The following is a 23588-nucleotide window of genomic DNA, read 5'->3' on the forward strand; positions in this document are numbered from 1 at the left end:
CTTAAGCACTTTGAGTTCTAGCATCTTGTATGATCCCTAATTGTAGGGTATATATGATCTTAAATGTGAAAGGGAACTAACTTGCCCTTCAGGGAAAAAATATTGAAAATCCACCAAATATAAAACATTTCTTTTATAATCCAATATAAAATATTCCATGTCTTGATGTAATCTAGGACCATATTTGACACCACACTTGATGGACAGACAAAAAGAGAAATACCCAGAGGATCCATCTGCTGAATACCTATGCAATCTTTTACCAGCTTCCCTTTCAGGAGGAGGACTGTTGTCCACCACCTTCTCATTCTTTGAATTTATTTTCTATTCCATCTCAGATGCAGAAACTAGAGTAATGTCAACAACGTTCCTAACAACAAAAAGTTAACTCTTGGGCGAAGAGCTTGGACAGCCTTTGGTCAGTCCTGCAGCTACCGGAATAGTCCTATGAATTGAAAGGTGTTTGGAGATCCACAAGATTCCTCTGACCTATCTGGAATTTCCTTCCAGGACAGACAAAGAATGCAGAAACAACGGTTAGCAAGTGGGGGAACTGGAAAAGGCCCCTCTGCTGTTGAGCCTGGCAGCTGTGGGAAGATCTGGACCAAAACTGAGCAGAGGTTCCTGGAGGAGAAAACCATCATTCGTTCAGAGATTCAGCCCTGGAACTTCAGAAACATCCAATATGAGGAGATTGATGGTCCCCGAGGACTTTGCAGCCGACTCCACAACTTTTATAGTCAATGGCTGAGACCAGAAAAGCACACCAAAGCCCAGATGTTGGACCTAGTAATTCTGGAGCAGCTGCTGGCCCTTCTGCCCCCTCTGATGGCAAACTGGTTGCGGGAGTGTGGAGCAGAGACCAGCTCCCAAGCGGTGGCCCTGGCGGAAGGCTTCCTCATGAGTCAGGCAGAGGAGCAGAAGGAGCAAGTCGAAGTAGAGGTGAGAGTCCTTCACCTTGGAAGTCCAGAAGGGAATAAAAAATGTGTTTGAATTTTTCACCCCTCCCTTCCCTACTTCTCTGTTCTTCATAATATGTGGCGATGCTTCACTAGTTCTTGCAGGACATTGTTCCATTATCCATTCTAGAAGACAAACTGGAGACAGCTGTTCCTTTCTTACATTCTAGCCTCATTGATTAATATTGGGGCATTGAAATTGTTTTTAGAGAACAAGAATCCACTTCATGTTGTGTGATGTCTTATTCAACTCTTTCCCTCTGCAGACCAGAGATCCTATGAGAATCGGGAATCCATCAAATTCTCCTCAGGAGCTGTTTTCCAGGAGGATCTATCAGGAATCCACAAGTCAGGACATCTCAGTTGGTAATCAAAAATCCACCCATTCCCAAGAGAGGTCCCAGATGTCTTACCTTCTCTCTCTTCTCTTCTGTAGAATGCCTCCTGCCCTTTTATTAATTATCCATTTAAAAATTCTATCTCCCTCACAGGGAAAAATAGAACAAATTTGACTCCTTTCTATGGTGGTGCTGAAAGAGTGGTTGAAGTTCCAACTCAAGTAAGAGAGGTATAATAAAAGATAAAATGTTCTCAATGTTAGCATTTTCTAAATAGTAATCCTATTAGTAATTCTTTGGCACGGAATAGTGCAATAATAACGGAAAGAATCACATTGGCACCTTACACCTTCTAAAACGCCTTGTTTAGTGATAAGAAAAATAATGGCACGAGGTTAAAAGATGAAGCAGGCTGTTATAATCCAAAGAGGGTGGGCAGATCAAGGCCCTTCATCCTTTAGAGGAATTTCTAATACTCCAATTTGTGCCTGGCATTTGGGGCCAAACAATCCAGCTTTGGAAAGGATGAGAAATGCTCTTCCCAGGTAGGTTTCTCTTCTTCAGCCATTGGGTTGGGGTACAAGCAGTGGATTCCTTGTAATCCTGAGGAGCAGCGGATAGGATATTATTGCTTTGACACAGGGCTTGTGTGTCTTTGTCTATTGATGACACCCATGTAAATTTATTTATTTTATTTATTATTCCAATTTGTATCCCGCCCTTCTCCCGAAGGACTCACGGCGGCTCACAACATTATTAAAACAAAGAAAGACCCACACACCCCACCGAATAAAACCAAATTAAAACCAAAATTTTAGTGTTGTGATAATTAAAATTTCTAAAAAACCCAATTTAAAAATCCTCCCTAGGCCAGGCCCGCTTGTTGGAAAAGCCATGTCTTGAGGGCGCGGCGGAAAGTAAGGAGATCCGGAATAATCNCTGAGCAGAGGTTCCTGGAGGAGAAAACCATCATCCGTTCAGAGATTCAGCCCTGCAACTTCAGAAACATCCAATATGAGGAGATTGACGGTCCCCGAGGACTTTGCAGCCGACTCCACAACTTTTATAGTCAATGGCTGAGACCAGAAAAGCACACCAAAGCCCAGATGTTGGACCTAGTAGTTCTGGAGCAGCTGCTGGCCCTTCTGCCCCCTCTGATGGCAAACTGGTTGCAGGAGTGTGGAGCAGAGACCAGCTCCCAAGCGGTGGCCCTGGCAGAAGGCTTCCTCATGAGTCAGGCAGAGGAGCAGAAGGAGCAAGTCGAAGTAGAGGTGAGAGACCTTCACCTTGGAAGTCCAGAAGGGAATAAAGAATGTGTTTGAATTTTTCACCCCTCCCTTCCCTACTTCTCTGCTCTTCATAATATGTGGCGATGCTTCACTAGTTCTTGCAGGACATTGTTCCATTATCCATTCTAGAAGACAAACTGGAGACAGCTGTTTCTTTCTTACATTCTAGGCTCATTGATTAATATTGGGGCATTGAAGTTGTTTTTAGAGAACAAGAATCCACTTCATGTTGTGTGATGTCTTATTCAAGTTTTTCCCTCTGCAGACCAGAGATCCTATGAGAATCGGGAATCTATCAAATTCTCCTCCGGAGCTGTTTTCCAGGAGGATCTATCAGGAATCCACAAGTGAGGACATCTCAGTTGGTAATCAAAAATCCACCCATTCCCAAGAGAGGTCCCAGATGTCTTACCTTCTCTCTCTCCTCTTCTGTAGAATGCCTCCTGCCCTTTTATTAATTATCCATTTAAAAATTCTGTCTTCCTCACAGGGAAAAATAGAACAAATCTGACTCCTTTCTATGGTGGTGCTGAAAGAGTGTTTGAAGTTCCAACTCAAGTAAGAGAGGTATAATAAAAGATAAAATGTTCTCAATGTTAGCATTTTCTAAATAGTAATCCTATTAGTAATTCTTTGGCACGGAATAGTGCAATAATAACGGAAAGAATCACATTGGCACCTTACACCTTCTAAAACGCCTTGTTTAGTGATAAGAAAAATAATGGCACCAGGTTAAAAGATGAAGCAGACTGTTAAAATCCAAAGAGGGTGGGCAGATCAAGGCCCTTCAGCCTTTAAAGGAGTTTCTAATACTCCGATTTATGCCTGGAATTTGGGGCCAAACAATCCAGCTTTGGGAAGGATGAGAAATGCTCTTTCCAGGAAGGTTTCTCTTCTTCAGCCATTGGGTTGGGGTACAAGCAGTGGATTCCTTGTAATCTGAGGAGCAGCGGATAGGATATTATTGCTTTGACACAGGGCTTGTGTGTCTTTGTCTATTGATGACACCCATGTAAATGCCTGGGTGCCTCTCAAACAACTTTAATGACGGTTTTGAGCATGGATAAAATTGTTTGCTCTGGGGACACCAGAAGCCTTTTACTGAATTGGTAGAAAGAACTACCACCAACTGCATTTTCACCTGCAAATATTGGGTTGATTGGAGTGAGTGATGGGTGGGGTTTCCAAGGCCCATTCCAGTTGATTCTCTCCAGAGCTGAAAGTCTTGCTAATGGAAGGGGACAGAGAGGTAGACCCAGACGAAAAGTGTGATTAATTTCACTAAATGGCCTGAAATGTATATCTTTGCTTGGAATTGTTGTGGAAAGAAAGGACTCGAGCCAGCTCTTTGAGGAAGGAAAGATTTAATATGCGCAGGTTCAGAAAGCAAGGGGTCTGAACCCCGAAGGGTGTTCAGAGATCACATATATAGTTCATACAACGTATGCATTTCCTGGTCCCTCTGGACCCCATATATGGTAATATTCTAAACATTCGTGTTCTCAGCATTCTTAGCAGTATGGAAAAATACCAGACGGTTGAACATTGACACAGAGATAAAAATAGGGAATTGGCTACTAAGCAGAGCAAAAACAGGATGTAGCTTAACTGGTCAAGGACAGTGAGGCAGAATATTATCTCAAGACACAGCAATTTCTGGAATGCTGAGTCCCTCCACTTTGCCCTAATATTTTTCCCCTTAGCCCTACTTCACTCCCCCCCTTTTGAGAATAATCTCACTTTATGACGATTACTCTCAACCAGTGACACTAGGATCTGCTGTTTTTATGTTCTCATAGTCCCACATAGCCATGACCTGGGCAGTTGCTTTCCGTTCAGCCAACACAGACATCTTCTTTGGCAAAGATATATTGTTTACCAATGAAAACAGACACTGAACCAGACAACAGCCACTAATTAGCACAGCAATAAGGATTACTATATACTGAATAATAGTACCAATAAGACCCATCGGGAGCCAGGACCATAAGTTGCTCCACCAACTGCCTAAGGTATCAATTTGCAGATCCGAGGCCAATTTATGAAGTACCTTGATTTGTTTTTTTTACTACCTCTGATTGATCTGTGAGATTGAAACAGCACATTCCTTCTAAAGAGTCACAACCTAGATGTTGGCGGAGTAAAAGATAGTCTATGGCAGCCCTGTTTTGCAAAATAGCTTTACGTAGTTCTATAAGTTCTTGGTTAATGGCTGACAGAGCCACCGAAGTAGCATTAATTGTCTTAGCCAGACTGCAAGCAACAGAGTTTATGTTGATATGGGCTCGCAAAGCTAAAGCAGGAACTCCCACCAATGAAATGGCCAATGCATGGTATTCGGCTGGATTCAGTAGGGTGCGGGTGGAGTCACAGTCTTCACTCAAAGTGTCAGCTCTCCTATAGCGAGTGGTTTTGGAAACAGTAAAGGCTGACCTACTTGGTAAGAATGCAGTCAGTCTACTCAAACAACAGTATGCAGTGCTCAGGTTAGCAGGGATATAATTGAATGTTTCCTTTCCACATGTGAAGAACCATCCTTTTGGCAACCATACGTGACCATAATTAGAGGCCACTGACAGGAAGGATGAACAATTCAGCTTGTCTTGGCTCATGTTAATACAAAGGGGCTTAGGTTTTGCTGTAGATTGCTCACAGCCAGTGATTTTAGCACAAGCAACACCTTCAGGAACAGCTACAATAGGGGTATGTAACACAAGGGCATCAAGTGGCAATTGATAAGAGGTATGCCGCAGATTACCTCCCATCGGCCGGTACGCTCCCACAGAGTGGGTCTCCTCAGGGTGCCGTCAGCCAGACAGTGCCGGCTGGCGACCTCCAGGGGGAGGGCCTTCTCGGTGGGAGCTCCCACCCTCTGGAACGAACTGCCCCCAGAGATCTGGGTGATCCCGGATCTCCCCTCCTTCCACCGCGCCCTTAAGACATGGCTCTTCCAACAAGCGGGATTGGCCTAGGAAATTTTTAGTGGGGTTTTAAGAGTAATTTTAATTGATATTGGCCAAAGCAAATATTTCATTTTAATTAGGTTTTAAATTGGGTATTTTTATCGTTGTATCTGTTTTATAAGGCTGTTAGGCGCCCTGAGTCCGTAAGGAGAAGGGCGGGATAAAAATTAATTAAATAAATAAATAAATAAATAAATGCCCCCAAGCAGACAGTGAGTCATACTTTATCTGATCTTCTTGTATACGGTGTAGTCGACCAGTATATGAGTAGGCCTTCATCGCAGAGGCTGGGACACACACAGGTATCAGGCAAGTAGAAATTAAGTTTTCCATGTCATATGCTTCGGCAAGGCAAAAATCTGCAACATTAGCAGCCTTAGCCAACTGTACTCAGAGATTATATTGCATTCGTGAAGTTAAAGGGTGAGGCATCCCTTTGTCTGGGTAGGACCTTCTAGCCCTCCTTCTTGTAGGTTTTGTTCTTGGTGGTTTCCTGATCGTAACCCCAAATTCTACTGGATTCACACGCACAATACAAGTCCCCTTCCATCCGGGTTTTAACTGCGAGACTAGGGTGACTTGTTCCCAACCCCAGAACAAAGGAGGCCCACAGTCCAAAGTTATGGGAGGAAGGGCTCCTTTATAGGGGGCCTTTGCACACATTCCCTTTCTCATAATGTATCCCACAAATGGACATGCTTCAGAATTGGTAGGCTGCCTAGTGAGACATGCCTCCTTCGCAATCCTATCAAAAACTTGTGGATACTGACAGGGATGAGGCAAAATGCCATTCCAACACTCTGGGGTAAAAGCAAGAGGGGGGTTACCATCACATTCACCTGTTCCAATCAGATAGGATAGTATCACTTGGGGAGCTTCCTCCGGCTTGCTCCACTGACCTGAATTGAAAACACATACATGATTACCCATTACAAATGAAAGAAGCAAGCAAAAGAAAACAAGAATCTTCATCCTTTCTTCTCCCGTGCGTAGAAAGCCAGCTTCCGATGTGGCTTAGCAGGGGTCTTCGCTACTGTGCGTTGAGGAACCTATTACCGGTAAGGTTCCAGCAGAGTAGCTCTGGATATGTGCAGAATAGCCTATATAAGTATAGCATTAATAACACAAATAATAAGGCATACACTAAGTGCGTTTAAAAGTGCACTGTGTTCGGAGCCCAACGGCCCACTCTCCACAACTTCATCATCATCTACAATAGCATAGCCTGCAACTCTTCGTCCCTCATGCATGTAGCTGGAGCCATCTGTATACCAATTGAGCTGAGCTGCCTGAAGAGGGACGTCAGACAAGTCATGCCTGCTAGAGTAAACACTTTCCAATACTTGTAAACAATCATGTTCTACTTTAATGCCCCCTGGTAACAAGGTGGCCTGATTTAGTCGATTAGAGACAACCAGTTTGACTTGTGGATTCTCAATCATCATTGCTTGATATTTGAAAAGCCTTTGATTGCTTATCCACAAATGCCCTTTGTTATCCAATATGGTCTGCACCGCATGGGGTGTGTGCACATTCACAGGACATGAGAAGGTCAATTGATTACAGTCCTGTAACAGGACTGCTATAGCAGCAAGGACCTTCAAACAATGTGGCCACCCTTGGGCTACACCATCCAACTGTTTAGACAGATAAGCTACTGCTGGCCTAACTGTTGAGTCAATACCCCCAAAGCTATGTTGTTCTTAGTATCCACATACAAATTAAAAGCTTTTTCTAGATTTGGTAAGGCTAAGGCTGGAGCAGATGTGAGTGCTAACTTAACATCCTTAAAAGCCTTTTTCTGTTCCCCCTCCCAGCAAAACAACTCATGCTCACCCCCCTTTGTGGCTGAATAAAGAGGGGCTGCCAACAAAGCATAATTTGGAATCCATATCCGACAAAAGCCAGCCAAGCCCAAAAACCCCCGTAGTTGTCTCCGGTTTGTGGGTTCAGCTATGGCCAACACCGCTTGCTTTCTTTCCCACCCTAGGGCTCTATGTCCACGCTCAATGTCATACCCCAGATAGCGCACTTTCTGCTTCACCAATTGAGCCTTCTTCCGAGACACCCTATAACCACATTTTAATAACAAGCCCAATAAAGATGCTGTATTTTCCCAACAGGTATCCTCCGTCTGACCCGTCACCAACACATCATCCACATATTGCAAAATCGTGTCCCCCCTTTGCCGGGGCACAAAATGCTGTAAATCCTTTCCTAAAGCAGTACCAAATAGGGTGGGTGAATTCTTAAATCCCTGTGGCAGTCTTGTCCAAGCAACATACCTCCTTGCAGAGCTACAGCCAGCAATTCCGTCTTTTTATGCATCCTTGCATCCTTTTCCTTCTTCTCTACCTTGTCTCTATTCACAAACACTTTCCTGGCAACTTCCAACAATTCAGATGTATTTTTCCCTAAAGCTCCTTCAAGCCTTTGCAACTTCCTCCTAATATCCTCATAACTCTGTGCTATAAAACGCTCATTTAACATCCGCACATGATTCTCATGCCTGGGGTCTATCTGAGTATACAATTCATAAGCCTCAATCAATCTCTGCAGGAAGCTTTCTGGACTTTCATCTGCTCCCTGAGTCACTAAAGACAGCTTAGACATATTTACTGGAGGTTTTCCAGCTTTACGCAATGCCTCCACCACTAAATTCTGATATTCCTTTAACAATGTCATACGGTTGTTACCACGAACATTCCATCCCGGATCTGTCTCTGGGGCTTTGGCCAAAACCACTGCCTGCAAATCCTGCGCAGCCGGATTTCTATCTCTCACACACGTTCTAACAGCTGCTCTCCACTTTTCCTTTTCCTCAGGAGTTAACAAAGTATTCAACAACTGCTGGACATCCTGCCACGTCGGGTTGTGAGTTTGCATAATGGTCTGAAATAAATCTGCCATTTCCGTTGGCTTAGTAGTTAAAGGACCTTAATGCTGCTTCCAATTTAACAAATCTGTGATGGTAAACGGAACATACTGGAAAATGGATTTGATCTGCGCTTCTCCCTGCTGATTCACTATGTGCTGATCCATCTGCCTCAAAGGAGCAATCAACTCCCCTTGTTTAGCTTTAGACCTTGTCACCACTCCCACTGTCATTTCTGCTCCAGTCTCATCACCTCCTCCTACACTCAGCTCCTCACTTTCTTCTCCAGGGAGATCTTTCTCCCTCCTTCCTCCTTGGGTGCCATCGGCACCCCTTTCCCTTTCTTTTTCCGCACTACTGCTTGCATGCTATCTGGTACAGCTGTAGCCTCTGCCACAGGCTGGAGCACTGGAGGTGCTGCCAGAGGCTGGGGCAAGGGAGGCGGCCGTGGCACATACGGAGGGAGTCGGAGCACCACTTCCTCTTCCTCTATTAGAACCTCTTTCTTCGAGTCAGACAGCTTAGTTTCTGAAATCTTCACATCCTTAAATCTTTTTGACACCACCTTCAACTTTTTCCCTTTAGATCTAGCTACACACAAGCGCACCATCTCTGCCTGGCATTGCAACAAATCATCTGCCCTTTCAGCTACTGCATCCCCCCACTGATCTATGTACTGGAACTGATTAGGATAGTTCTCTTCATTGGCTGCAATCAGCGAAGTAAGATCATCAATAGTCTTGAGTATTGAACGTTCCCTCAGGGGGCCACCCTACATCTAAATGGAGCCACCATTCTTCGCACAAAAAGCGCAACCTTGGTGACTGGGGGGTATGGCACTTTATATTTGGTATGATTGAAATATTGATCAAAACCTTTTAACATACATTGAAGTGGTGTGCTAGGCACACTACTTTTCCCCCCCATTCTGACACTAATACTGCCACCACTACTGACCTACGGTGCCGGTAGTTTCGACGGCCACCTATAGGAAATGCAGCAGCAAATGACTTAACCTCCCGCACACCTTAACACGGACTTCCTTAGGAACGATGTCCCGAGTCCAGGGGGGCGATCAATCCCCCTCTTCTATCTTCAGGTGAGATAGGTACTTCCCCAGCTTAGCACCGTCAGCTCCGTCGGCTCCGCAGAGAAGTCACCACTGTCTCCCGGAGGGGATTCCCCCGTGGCGCCTGGAGAATATTTCAGGAGTGGCTTCCCATCGGGTCCGAGGGGTCAAGCCGCCCTCAGCGAAACATCGCCTCGCCCAAAAGTCCCATCTGGGGTGCCAGGAAACTGTTGTGGAAAGAAAGGACTCGAGCCAGCTCTTTGAGGAAGGAAAGATTTAATATGCGCAGGTTCGAAAAACAAGGGGTCTGAACCCCGAAGGGTGTTCAGAGATCACATATATAGTTCATACAACATATGCATTTCCTGGTCCCTCTGGACCCCATATATGGTAATATTCTAAACATTCGTGTTCTCAGCATTCTTAGCAGTATGGAAAAATACCAGACGGTTGAACATTGACACAGAGATAAAAATAGGGAACTGGCTACTAAGCAGAGCAAAAACAGGATGTAGCTTAACTGGTCAAGGACAGTGAGGCAGAATATTATCTCAAGACACAGCAATTTCTGGACTGCTGAGTCCCTCCACTTTGCCCTAATATTTTTTCCCCTTAGCCCTACTTCACTATCACTTAAATAATAGGACAAATCTTAAAAATCCTCCTCATTTTTCTTCTGTTTTCTTCTCATTCAGCAGGGTCTTGTGTCCTTTGAGGAGGTGGCTGTGTATTTCTCCGAGGAGGAGTGGTCTCAGCTGGATGTTGACCAAAAAGCACTGCATCGGGAAGTCATACTGGAAAATCATAGGAACGTGGCCTCTTTGGGTAAGAATATGCTACTCCCCAGTCTGAGTGTTTGGGAAGACATTCTGTAATTAGATGTATTAGCTCTTTCTATTATTTTATTAAAGGAATTTTATCAGAATAAAAACAATAACAACTTTGAAGTATAAATAAAGAAAATAACTGATTAATAAGAAAAAGTATGATAAAATTAAGAAAAGAAAGAGAAAAGACAAAGTAATAAAGACGTTAAAATTTGTCCCCTGTTTCTAAAGTTACATCATTGTTTCCCCCTTTACATAATTTATCCCTTCTAATCTTGGAACACAAGTTGATGACATTTTTTCTTTTTTTCAGTCACTAGTAAATATAGCTACTATCCTTATCTTAATCATAGTCAATTTAGTCATCATTGAGAATTCTATCATCTGTTCTGGGCCCAGTGGCTCTGTTCTGGGCCCAGTGCTCTTCAACATCTTCATCTACGATCTGGACGAGGGGATAGATGGGGAACTCATCAAATTTACAGACGACACCAAGCTGGCAGGAATAGCCAACACTCCAGAAGACAGGCTTAGGATACAGGAGGATCTGGACAGACTTGAGCACTGGGCGCTATCTAACAAAATGAAATTCAATGGTGAAAAAAGTAAGGTTCTACATTTAGGCAAGAAAAACCAAGTGTACAGGTATAGTATAGGGGGTACCTTGTTCAATAGTAGTAACTGTGAGAGGGATCTCGGAGTCCTAGTGGACAATCATTTAAATACGAGCCAGCAGTGTGCTGCAGCTGCCAAAAAAGCCAACACAGTGCTAGACTATATTAACAGAGGGATAGAATCAAGATCACGTGGAATTGGGTATGTCTAGTTTAATGAAGAGAAGGAAGAGGGGGGACATGATAGCAGTGTTCCAATATCTCAGGGGCTGCCATAAAGAAGAGGGAGTCAAGTTATTTTCCAAGGCGCCTGAATGCAGGACAAGAAGCAACGGATGGAAACTAATTAAGGAGAGAAGCAACCTAGAACTATGGAGAAACTTCCTGACAGTTAAGAACAATTAACCAGTGGAACAACTTGCCTCCAGAAGCGGTGAATGCTCCAACACTGGAAGTTTTTAAGAAGAAACTGGACAGCCATTTGTCCGAAATAGTATAGGGTTTCCTGCCTGAGCAGGGAGTTGGACTAGATGACCTCCAAGGTCCCTTCCAACTTTATCATCATTATTATTATCTTCCCCAACCAGTCCACCATTCTACTTATTGTAGAGCCCTTCAGCTTTACGTGTATAATACTCTCACTATGAGCGTCATAGTCAGAAACAATCTTCTATGAACTTTTCATTAGTGCCAATATGAAGTGTTCCGATTCCAGTTGGATATTAATCTTTAAAGTTCTCTGTATCATTGAATATCTTTGAATCCAAACTTTTCTATCTTTTTTACAAGTCCACTAAAGCATGACAAAAAGACCCTTTGTCTTGTCCACAATTCCAATATAACTTTGAGGTACATTTATGCACTTTTGAATATTTTTCTGCTGATTTTCACATTGCTCAGCCTATTTAGAGGTTTCAGCAATTACATATTCATCTTTTCTATGCAAGTGAGATTCAAATTCCGCTTTATTTGTTGAATACTATACTTCCCTTTGTCTACCTAGAGTCTTTCTGATAACAAAAAATACTGACAGTTACATGTCTATGGAGATTCTCAGTCATCCAGGTCATACTTGTCCCATAGGTACTTTTTCAACAGGTAACTGGACTTCCTTGTGAATAGAGTAGAGTAGGGTAGAACAGAACATTACAGAACAGAATAGAATATAATAGAATCTGGAAGGGACCTTGGAGGTCTTATAGTCCAGCCCCCCACTCAAGCAGGAGAACCTATAACATTTCAGACAAGTGACTGTCTAGCCTCTTCTTAAAAACTTCAGTGATGGAGCACCCACAATTTCTGAAGGCAAGGCAATCTTTTTTGTAGTATGGTGACAGAAATTGGTTGCAGTATTCCACCTGTGGTCTTACTAGGATTTTATAAAGTGGTACCAATACTTCATGTGATCTTGATTCTATGCCTCTGTTTATTCAACCCAGGATTGTATTAGCTTTTCTGGCTGCTGCTGCACACTGCTGGCTCATATCCAACTGATCCACTAGGACAGTGGTCCCCAACTCCCGGTCCGTGGATTAGTACCGGGCCGCAGCATGTCAGCAACCAGTCCGGACAAACAGGGAAAGCCCCATCCGCAGGATGCAGGCAGCACACAAAACCACACCCCCTCCAGTCCGCAGAAAAACCTCTCTGCACATAACTGGTCCCTGGTGCCCAAAAGGTTGGGCACCTCTGCACTAGGACTCCGAGGCCCCTCTCACAGTTATTGTTTTTGATCCAGGTCTCGCCTAATCTGTACCTCTGGTTTTTTCTTTGAAGACATTTCGCTTCTTATCCAAGAAGTTTCTTCAGCTCTGATTGGATGATTGGGGATGGAAGGATTTATACTACTTGGAGACAGCTAAACTCTTCACCTTCAGGAAGCCTGGGCAATGGAAGTCTTAGGCCAGGCTCCTCACAGCTGAAGCAGTCTGGCTCACCCGGGTTCAGGTTGACTGTCACGGGAGGTGTGGCCCATCCCTGTCCTCTAGGTCCGCCGCACATGAGGGACGAGCCACTTGTGATGGCGAACCTGACCCTGGGCTAGATGGATTGCTTATAATGAGAGGCTGCATGTTACTGGAAGACAACTGCAAAGGGCATGCGTGGATCCTTGCCGCTCCTGGAGGTTGTGAGCGCTGTTTTTGGCTCTGTTCGGTTTCCCACCCCACCCCTGCCAAGCTGATCTGGTGGGCAGGATTGGCTTCCGCCTTTCCCGCCACTGCATTGGTAGCAGAGTTTCTGTGCGCATCTGCGTTGCTGTTTTCAGCAGCACTCCAGTGTCTGGCTGGCTGCCTCAGATCAGCTGCAGTGCACAATGGAGAGAATGGCTGAGGTTTGGGGGATAGTGTATCCCCATTTGTAGTGTGGCCGCCGTTCAATTGCCACGCCGCCTCTCAGGAGGGCAGTGTCAGCTGCCGATGAAGCGGCAGGAAAGGTGGAAAACAATCCCTTCAGGCCAGCGAAACAGGTTTTCTTTGATGATATCCCTATATCTGGTTCTATTCAGCTTTCCATCAACTTTGATCAGCACCAGTCCCTGCTGCTGAAAAACATCCATACAGCATGATGCTGCACCACCATGCTTTGCTGTTCGGATGGTATTGGGCAGGCGATAAGCAGTGCCTGGTTTCCTCCAGACATAACGTTTACAGTCGTGGCCAAACAGTTCAATCTTGGTTTCATCAGACCACAGAATCTTGTCCCTCACAGTCAGAGAGTCCTTGAAGTGCTTTTTTGCAAACTCCAAGCAGGCTTTCATGTGTTTTGCACTGAGGAGAGGTTTCCGTCTAGCCACTCTGCGATAAAGCCCAGATCAATGAAGGGCTGCAATGATGGTTGTCCTTCTGGAATTCTGTCCCATCTCCACACAGGATCTCTGGAGCTCATTCAGAGTGCCCATCGAGTTCTTGGTCACCTGTCTTACTAAGGCCCTTCTCTCCCGATTGCTCAGTTTGACCTGCTAACCAGGTCTTGGAAGAGTTCTGGTTGTGCCAAACTTCTTCCATTTGAGAATTATGGAGGCCACTTATAGTAGGAACCTTCAGTGCAGCAGAAATTTTATTGTAGCCTTTCCCATAAATCTTGTCTCTGAGCTCCGCAGGCAGTTCCTTTGACCTCATGACTTTTACTCTGCTACAATGTGCATTGTCAGCAGTGAGGCCTTCTATAGAGAGCTGTGTGCCTTTCCAAATCATATCCTGTCAATTTAATTTACCACAGGTGGACTCCAATTTAGGTGTAGAAGCATGTCAGCAATGATCAAGAGAAATAGGAGGCATTAATTTCACATGTTATTGCAAAAGGCCAGGTGTGCAAAGCTTGTCACATCATACTAAAAAAGTCTCAAGGCTATAAATGCTGCCAAATGTGCTTCAACAAAGTACTCAGTGTGGCATTTATAACATTACAGTTTTCAAATCTAGTTTGATCCTAAATTTATCGTACCACAAATATGCATGACATCCAAACCTTTACAAAGCCTTTCTAGTTCTAAAATTCTCTTATTTCTGAAGAACTCCCATTTCTTATCCAAACCACACAGCAGACTACAAAGTCCAATTTGAAATCAGGCAAACCAAATCTTCCCTTTTCCTTCGAACCATGGAGAATTTGATATTTAATTTACGGCTTTCCCCTTGCCATACAACCCTAGATTCATGTTCAAAATTTTCAATCTTCTTTTCTTTTTGAAGGTAATAATGGGGAGGAAAATGAAGATTCCGGAAAACTATTCCAAGTGATCAGTTGTGGATACAGTACAAAGAACCCTACAATTCTAATGGAAGTAGAAAGCCATGCGAGAAACCAGTCAAATAATTGGAATCAGGAAAGTTCATCTTCCATTCATGCACCAATGAAAGCATCTGTGGCCCAACAAGGAAAAATAAAGAACAAATATATTGGAAAATGTATAAAACCATTCAAAGACAACTTTGATGTAAATGAACACAATCAAACCCAAACCAAAGGAGAAGATTATATATCTAGAGACAATGGAAAAAATTACAAATGGACCTTGTTCCATACATCTCAAAAAAGAACCCAGGCAGAAGAGAAGCCTTATAAGTGCATGGAATGTGGAAAGAGCTTTATTAAGAACCATCAACTTATCTACCATAAAAAGATCCACAAAGCAGAGAAAACATATAAATGCAAGGAGTGTGGGAAGAGCTTTACTAGTAACAGTCATCTTACATGTCATCAAATGATCCATACAGGGGAAAAGCCTTATAAATGCATGGAGTGTGGAAACAGCTTTACGAACAGTAGAGAACTTACTTCTCATAAAAGGATCCACACAAGAGAGAAGCCCTACAAATGCACAGAGTGTGGAAAGTGCTTGAGCTCACTCAGAAATCTTTCTGTACATGAAACAATCCACACAGGGAAAAGGCCTTATAAATGTATGGAGTGTGGAAAGACCTTTATTCATACAACTCATCTTAGTTCACATACAAGGACCCACACAGGAGAGAAGCCCTATAAATGCATTCAGTGTGGAAAGAGCTTTACTCAGAGCAGCAATCTTACTTCCCATGAAAGGATCCACACAGGAGAGAAGCCCTATAAATGCATGGAGTGTGGAAAGAGCTTCAGCCGTAGTACTGATCTTACTTTGCATCATTGGATCCATACAGGAGAGAAGCCCTATAAATGCCTAAAGTGTGGAAAGAGCTTCACCCGTAGTACTTCTCTTACTTTGCATTATCGGATCCATACAGGTGAGAAGCCCTATAAATGTATGGAGTGTGGAAAGAGCTTCGCCAGGAGCACTGACCTTATTTTCCATAAAAGGATCCACGCAGGGGAAAAGCCATATACATGCCTGGAGTGTGGAAAGAGCTTTGTTAAGAACTCTCAACTTATTTACCATAGTAGGACACATACAGGGGAGAAGCCACATAAATGCATGAAGTGTGGAAAGAGCTTTATTCGAAACAGCGATCTTATATACCATAATAGGACACATACAGGGGAGAAGCCATATAAATGCATGGAGTGTGGTAAGGCTTTTATTACAAATACGTCTCTTTACTTCCATAAAAAAACCCACACAGGGGAGAAGCCTTATAAATGCATGGAATGTGGAAAGACTTTTTCTAGAAACAGTTACTTTAACACCCATAAAAGGACCCACACAGGGGAGAAGCTCTATAAATGCATGGAATGTGGAAAGAGTTTTTTTACAAACTATTATCTTAAGAAACATAAAATGACCCATACAGGGGAGAAGCCACATAAATGCATGAAGTGTGGAAAGAGTTTTTCTACAAACAGTTACTTTAATATCCATAAAAGGACCCACACAGGGGAGAAGCTCTATAAATGCATGGAATGTGGAAAGAGTTTTTTTACGAACAATTATCTTAAGAAACATAAAATGACCCATACAGGGGAGAAGCCACATAAATGCATGAAGTGTGGAAAGAGCTTTATTCGAAACAGCAATCTTATTTGCCATAGTAGGACACATACCGGGGAGAAGCCATATAAATGCATAGAGTGTGGAAAATGCTTTTCTACCTCTAGTAGTCTTACCCGCCATAAAAAGACTCACACAGGGGAGAAGCCTTATAAATGCATTGAATGTGGAAAATGTTTTTCTAGGAATAGTTATCTTAACACCCATAAAAGGATCCACACAGGGGAGAAGCCGTATAAATGTATGGTGTGTGGAAAAGGTTTTATTACGAATAGTTATCTTAACCTTCATAAAAGGACCACACAGTGTAAAAGCCCTATAAATCTGTGACATGTGGAAACATCTTCAAGAGGACCAATGGGCGAATGTTCCATATACAGATACATTTGGGTGATAATCTGTTTAACTGTTAGGTTTAGTTGTTGAAATATATGCATTTCCTAATTACATCTACTGAATTTTTTGACTCTGACCTTCACAATTGGAAGCCCCAGAGTGATGAATTTACTAATGGAAACCATATGCTACGCATGTGGTGTTTTAATGATGAACAGTGGATTTTTCTAGCTACTGTCATTTGAAGGCCACCAATGCCATTTTATTTAAAAAAAGAGAACATTTTTTTTTCTTCATGTTTATCCCATTTCCAATTGGATCATAATAAAGAAAGCCCAAATCCCCAATGAAACTTTATAAAAGTTTAATTTTTGAGAGCAAGCATCGAGGTGAGCTAGCAAAATGTCATTCCAGGCATACTATGGGAAAGGCATAAATCACGAAAGATGTCAGATGCCTGTCTTTGCTTTCTTTGAAGCTCGCTAGCAACTGCCATAACTAGGAGGAAGGGGACATTTGGCAGGGGAAGAGCACTGGAAGCGGATTGTTGTAAGAATTTGGGGAGTATTGACATGAACAGGAGCCAGTGGTGCCAAACTGAGCCATCTTCCTGCCCTCAAGGACACCAGCCCTGGGAAAGGAATTATATCCGCTGGTGAGGCAACATTGGACCGGGATTGGATTGGACTGATCTATCCAGGGGAAGGGGTTTGGACATTGGAGATTGCTTTCAATATATGGTTTTTGCGCAGTTTTCTTCAGAGCTTGCCTTGCTTATGCTGCACTCGGTATCTCTAGTAAAAGTACCTTTTCTCTAACATCCATGGAATCAAGGCTCATTCTTTCCTAGGGAATAAACTGGCCAGTCTGACAAAAGAGTTGCAGAAATAATCACTAAATATCAATTATCAAAAAAGTGTGATGCTAAAGAAGATACCTTATGAATAGAATGGTTTAAGTAGCCATTGTTTTACAGTTAAGCTTTTTATAGCGGTCAGTAGAAGTTATATAATGAATTGGAAGATGTTGAAACGGAAAACTTCTTGGGATATTGTGCTAAATTACAAAAATGTTCAAAAAGGAAACTGATGTGACAGTGTAACATCAGATCCTCTGTGACTTATGTTTAATCCTACAAAAACCCCAATGGATTTACAATCTCCACCTCAGTGTATTTAGTTTGGAGAAGGTGCTCAGATGAGAATGTATTCCAGTATTGAGTTGGAAAATGATTGATCTAGGAGGGATGGGATCAGGCAGACATTTAATATGTATTGCTTCCACAACAAGCAGAAGGAGCTGCATCTCTCTGATGCATCTCTTCAAGAGAAAACTTTTTAAATCTTTCTTCCTCTATAGCAGAAATGAGAATGGGAACTTCTGGACTGTGAGAAGCAATACGAAAAATAATCCAACTCTTTAGTCCATTGTGAAAAAGAGCTAAGTCAACCAGTGTGAATGGAGAAGGAGGGAACTTCTTTCGGTCAAAGTCCTGTCATGATGAGATAGAATAATCACATAGATAATTAGAGTGTGAAAAGAGTTTCTGTATGAAGAGATCCTCTCGCACAAAAAGGAGCCAGAATGACAAAAAGCCCCTGAATTACATGTGCAAAAGACTTTCCAAGCAGAAGGACCATATTTTACCTTTCTATGGTGAGATGAGGGCTAAGAAAAAGTCTACATTTAATGTAAATGAAAATTTACATCAGTGGTGCTGTATACAACAGCTGCAGTCTCTTCTTCACTGAGAGTTTGTTGTATACAAGGAAAAAGCTTGCAACAAGGGAAAAATGCAATTTGTGGAGATCCAAGAATTGGTAAGAGACAAAGCTGAAATAACTGCAAGAAAAGAACGAGACCCCCATGGAAGCGCGCTTCATGCAGGTGGCCAAGGTTCAGAATTCTCCAAAGTAGCTCATGTATTAGAGGATTATGCATGGGAAGGGGAGAGGAAAGCCCCTTGACAAAGAGAGAAGATAGAGATAAAAATAGATTCCGTATTTCTCCAAAAATAAGATCTAGTCTTATAATTTGGGGGGGGGGGGACCAAAAGATCCATTAGGTCTTATTTTGGGGAAATTTTTTACATACAGTAGGTGAGCGCGCATAAGCAGGACGATGTTCAGTATAAACAGCGGGGCGTTGCCTTCGCATGGGGTGGAGACACAGCTTCAATGTGAGGCGGCAATTGATCCAACTTCGGAGCGTGGGAGCGGACCATCTACTGGTTCTGAGAGAGTTCAGGGAAGGGTGTGTGTGCATGCCATTCATGTGCCAATCCAGCCCTTGTGGCCCTTGGGCGAGGGGAAAGTGGGGGCGGCCAGGCAGATGCTCCTCTAGGTGGAGCAGTGGTTCTTTGCCCCAGGGATGCTAGGGGACTGTCTTCCTGGTCCGGCATCACCGCCCAGTTGCTCTCGCTTCTCCCAAGCATTTCTTTGCTAACCTTTCCAGCTCCATCATGTTTCGCTGTCTCCGTCACATTTCTCTTTCTCAGCATGCAGAGAAAGAAAAGCTTGTGGGACTAAAAAAAAAAAAAGTTCAATCAGATCTTCCAACTTCGTGAGATCTTTTTTTTCACGAGAAATTGGAAGGTCTGATTGAACTTTTTTAGTTCCACAAACTTCTTTTGTTTCCCTGCATGTGGAGGCAGAGAAACATGACTGAGACGGAGAGATGTGATAGAGCTGGAAAGGAGGTTAGCAAAGAAATGCTTGTGGGAAGCTTCCCCTTGTGCCTTTGCCTCTGCCTGGGTGCTCAGCCTGCTAAACTTCACTTTTAGCCGGGTGATTGATTTAGCGAAGTAAACGCATGGGGAGAAAAGCAGGCACTGCAGTGAAACCGGTTTTTTTTCCTCGCTACTGGATTTTTGCTGCCATACTGTTTAACTTTCTTTAAACTTTAGTTGATGCAGAATTGGAAGGATCCGCATTCTGCATCAAGTAAACTTTAAACAAATTTATACAGTATGGCAGCGAAAATCCGCCAGCGGGTAAAAAATCTTGTTTTTTTGAGAAGCCAGACTAGCGTGAATTCATGTGCCTCCAATCCCCTTGCTTGTTACAAAGCCAGAATGGAGCCCTTGGGCTGCTCCTTCCAGACAATTTTAGAGCCAGTCCAAAAGCGAAGGGAATGGTTGCCACCCACCCGATCTCTGTGGGGCTTCATTTCCAAAGACCCTCTGCACAGACATCGGACAAACCGAGATCCAGGACTGAAAAAGCAGCAACAGGAGCGAAGGACTGTTCAAAGGAGGAGGAAGAAGGAGAAAGTGGGAGAAGCCATTGAGCAGGCGAGGCACGACAGGTGTCAGGGTGTGATAGGTCTGGCTGCAGGGGCCCTTCGGCATGGTAAGCTATTGTAGGACACATGATGTCATGGTTCCGAAAGAAATAACTTTTCAAAGAACTTTGAGGCTTAATTATCTTAAAGAATCCTTTAATGGGTTACATAATCCGGCACGAACAAAGGAAAGCCAAAAACTGAAACACCCACCCCACCCCAGCTCTCGCGACAAGCACAACTCCCTCCCTCCTTTCACAGTCATCAATCATATGCTCCAATTAAACAGAGGTGTGAATCTTCCCCCCCTCTATTCTCTGTTATTACAGTCTGCTGTTGCTTTGACCTGGGCTGTGCTATGCTAAGATAATATTATTATTCACAGGCATTCCTCCCCCCTCATATGGCCCGCAATGCCTGCTTTTGCTCTTGAAACGATATGTAGGCTAAATAAGATATGTTTGCTTCTTCACATATGTCGAGCAATAACATCCAATGTTAGCAGACTTGACACATGAGGCAGCTCTCCCCCACTGCCTCATGTCTAGCAACCAGATGGTGTGATGGAATGGGCAGCCGGCAACCATGCAATCTCTTAAGTAGGGCTTATTTTTGGGTAGGGCTTATATTAGACCCAACACTAAAAAGGAACCTAAGTTCTTCTGTTTGGGGTAGGTCTTATTTTGGGGGGGAAACAGTAGATCAAGCAAGACAGAAATAGCTGCTAACCTGTGGTAAGATAGGACAGGATAGGACAGGACAGGACAGTAGCTGGAAGGGACTTTGGAGATCTTGTCATCCAGCCCCCCACTCAAGCAGGAGAACATATACCATCTCAGACAAGTGACTGTCTAGTCTCTTGTTAAAAACCTCCAGTGATGGAGCGCCCACAATTTCTGAAGGCAAGCTGTTCCACTAGTTAATTGACCTCACTGTTAGGAACTTTCTCCTTTATTCCAGGTTGCTTCTCTCCTTGATCAGTTTCCAACCATTGTTTCTTCTCCTTCCCTCTGGTGCTTTGGAGAATAATTCGACCCCCCTCTTCTTTTTTGCAGCCCCTCAAATACTGGAATACTGCTATCATGTCACCCCTATTACTTCTTTTCTTTAGAGTAGCCAAACCCAAATCCTGCAGCCGTTCTTCATGTTTTAGTTTCCAGGCCTTTGATTATCTTAATTGCTCTTCTCTGAACTTTTTCCATGGCCTCAACATCTTTTTTGTAGTATGGTGACCACAATTTTTTGCAGTATTCCATGTGTAGCCTTACTAGGGTTTTATAAAGCGGTAGTAATACTTTGTGTGATCTTGATTCTATGCTTCTGTTTATACAACCTATGATTGTGTTACCTTTTTTGGCGGCTGCTGCACATTACTAGCTCATAGTCAAGTGATCGTCTACTAGGGCTCTAAGGTCCGTCTGACAGTTACTATTTTTGAGCCAGGTCTCACCTAATCTGTATTTATATCTCTCATTTTTCCTGCCTAAATGTAAAACTTTGCTTTTCTCCACATTAAAACTTATTTTGTTGGATAGGGCCCATTGTTCAAGTTTGTCAAGAACTTTTTGAATCTTCAACTTGTCTTCTGTGGTGTTGAGTATTCCTGCCAGTTTAGTATCATCTGCAGATTTGATGAGTTCCCCTTCTATTCCCTCATTTAAGTCATTTATGAAGATACTGAAGAGTGATGATGTTAGACTGATTGGTTTCCTGCGTCTGGTTTTTTTTCCTTTCTTGAAGATGGGAACCATATCAGCCCTTTTCCAATCCTCAGGTACATCCCGTGCTGCAGGATTTTTTAAACATATGGTGCAATGGTTCTGAGATAATATCTGCCAGCTCCTTCAGACCTCTGGGATGTAATCTGTCGGGTCCTGGTGATTTATATTTGTCAAGGTCAGATAGATGTTCTCNCGTCTTCTGACCGCCCATCAGTTTCTGAGAGGATTTCGGCCCATTTTGAGGCCAATCTCTGGGGAGCCTTCAGGTCGAGTGTTCTTGAGGGAAGCGAGTTGAAATCCTCCAGAGAGATTTTTATCTCCATGTCCACAAAGGGTGCCTGGATAGGAAGATGGAAAAGGCGCCGCCTCTGGAGACACCGAAGCCTTTGAGAGGGTCCTTTCCTTCTCCCATACCCACCATCCCTGCCCTCCTCCTCGCCTCAGACGCCATCCTCTTTCCCGCCCTTTCGGGTAATCCTGACACTCCGCGTAGAGTCCACCAGAGAGCGCTCTCAGCCTCAGGAAGGAACTGGGCATGCGCAGGACTCGTCCGCTTAGAACAGACTACCATCGATGCCCGGAGAAATCGTAGGAAGAGGCTGCTCTTTCTCTTCCCCCCTCCCTCCGCTGAAAGGCGGGGGGCGGGGCGTGGACGGGAGGCGCAGAGGCTGCCGGGAATCCCTGCGGGGAGGCGGAGCCCGACGAGACTCCCGATTTACACGAATGGCGGCTCTGCCCGTGCAAAGGGGTCGCGCGCTGGAGGCGAGCGTGGAGACGGGCCAAGTCTTCCCCCGAGGTGGGAGTCCGGGGTCCCATCTTCCGCTGCCGCCCTTTTCCATGCAGGGACCAGGCAAGGGGCCGAGGGGAGCAAAGGAGAGAAAGGGGGATCGCCCGAAGGGAGGGGCCGTTTCCCCGTTTTTCCTGGGGGAGCCTCTGCATGGGGGGGAGGGGGAGGCAGGCCGGATGTCCCCCTGCCGGCTTTGGGTGCAAGTCCGGGGCCCCGAGTGGGAAGACCGGGACTGGGGTGCTGCTTCCCCCGCCTCTCCCCACGACCTCAAAGGGGCTCTGCCGTAGAAAGAGGGAGGCGCAAGTGGGGCTGAGAAGCAGCATTCGCACCCGGTGCCCGAATGGACCGGTGTTTCCCAAACCTCTTTCAAGCCTGGGAGTTGGAGTCCATATTTATCTTCATTTGTCCGTCTTTGGAAAAGCGTGGATTAGGCTAAGAAGTGGGGAACGTGTTTGTCGGAGTTGCATGAATCAGAAGCTCATCTTAGGCTGTCAGTGGTTCATTCATTCATTCGGCTGTTCGTCCTCTGTGTATCGGATGGTGGCTTGTTAATTCAGGCTTCTGAAGTTCCCAAAGGGGTTTGGGCCAGAATGATTAATAGGGTTCTGCTGTCTAAAGTTTTACTAAAAGTTCTAATGTTGATTTATTGTCTTATGAAATCGATTGAAATAGCTTTCATCTCAATTGCTGCTGTTTTCTGACCTGAGACATTTATTGTTTGTAGGAATTAGAAATTCAAACCATAATTTAAATGTATTTGTCCAATAGTTTGAGTCTTCGATCAAGAAGGATTTATCAGAATATGTCCCAGCTGTTAAAGTTCAAATACCTAATAGGATTCCTCACTTTCTTCCCTGATTTTAGTGGTTTTATAAGATATTCTTGTTATATTTATTTTCGGGGCGGTGGTGGGGAATAGATTTTCCTGGTACTTACTTTGGTTTTCCATTTTGGAAATAGAAGCTGCAAATCTTTAGTGCAGTATAGGTGCAGTATAGATAGGGTTTCCTGTCTGAGCAGGGGGTTGGACTAGAAGACCTCCAAGGTCCCTTCCAACTCTATTATTATTATTACAGTTAAGAGAGTGGGTGAGCATCACATTAAGG

General features: G+C 43.9%; 1 pseudogene; it reads left to right on the forward strand.

Annotated features, from left to right (window-relative positions):
• Positions 1–23588, forward strand: part of LOC107290016 — a 38042-nt pseudogene that overhangs the window by 2387 nt on the left and 12067 nt on the right.

The sequence above is a fragment of the Protobothrops mucrosquamatus genome, unplaced genomic scaffold (genome assembly GCF_001527695.2).
Source record: "Protobothrops mucrosquamatus isolate PMUCROS unplaced genomic scaffold, P.Mucros_1.0 scaffold_142, whole genome shotgun sequence".
NCBI classification, from domain to species: Eukaryota; Metazoa; Chordata; class Lepidosauria; order Squamata; family Viperidae; genus Protobothrops; species Protobothrops mucrosquamatus.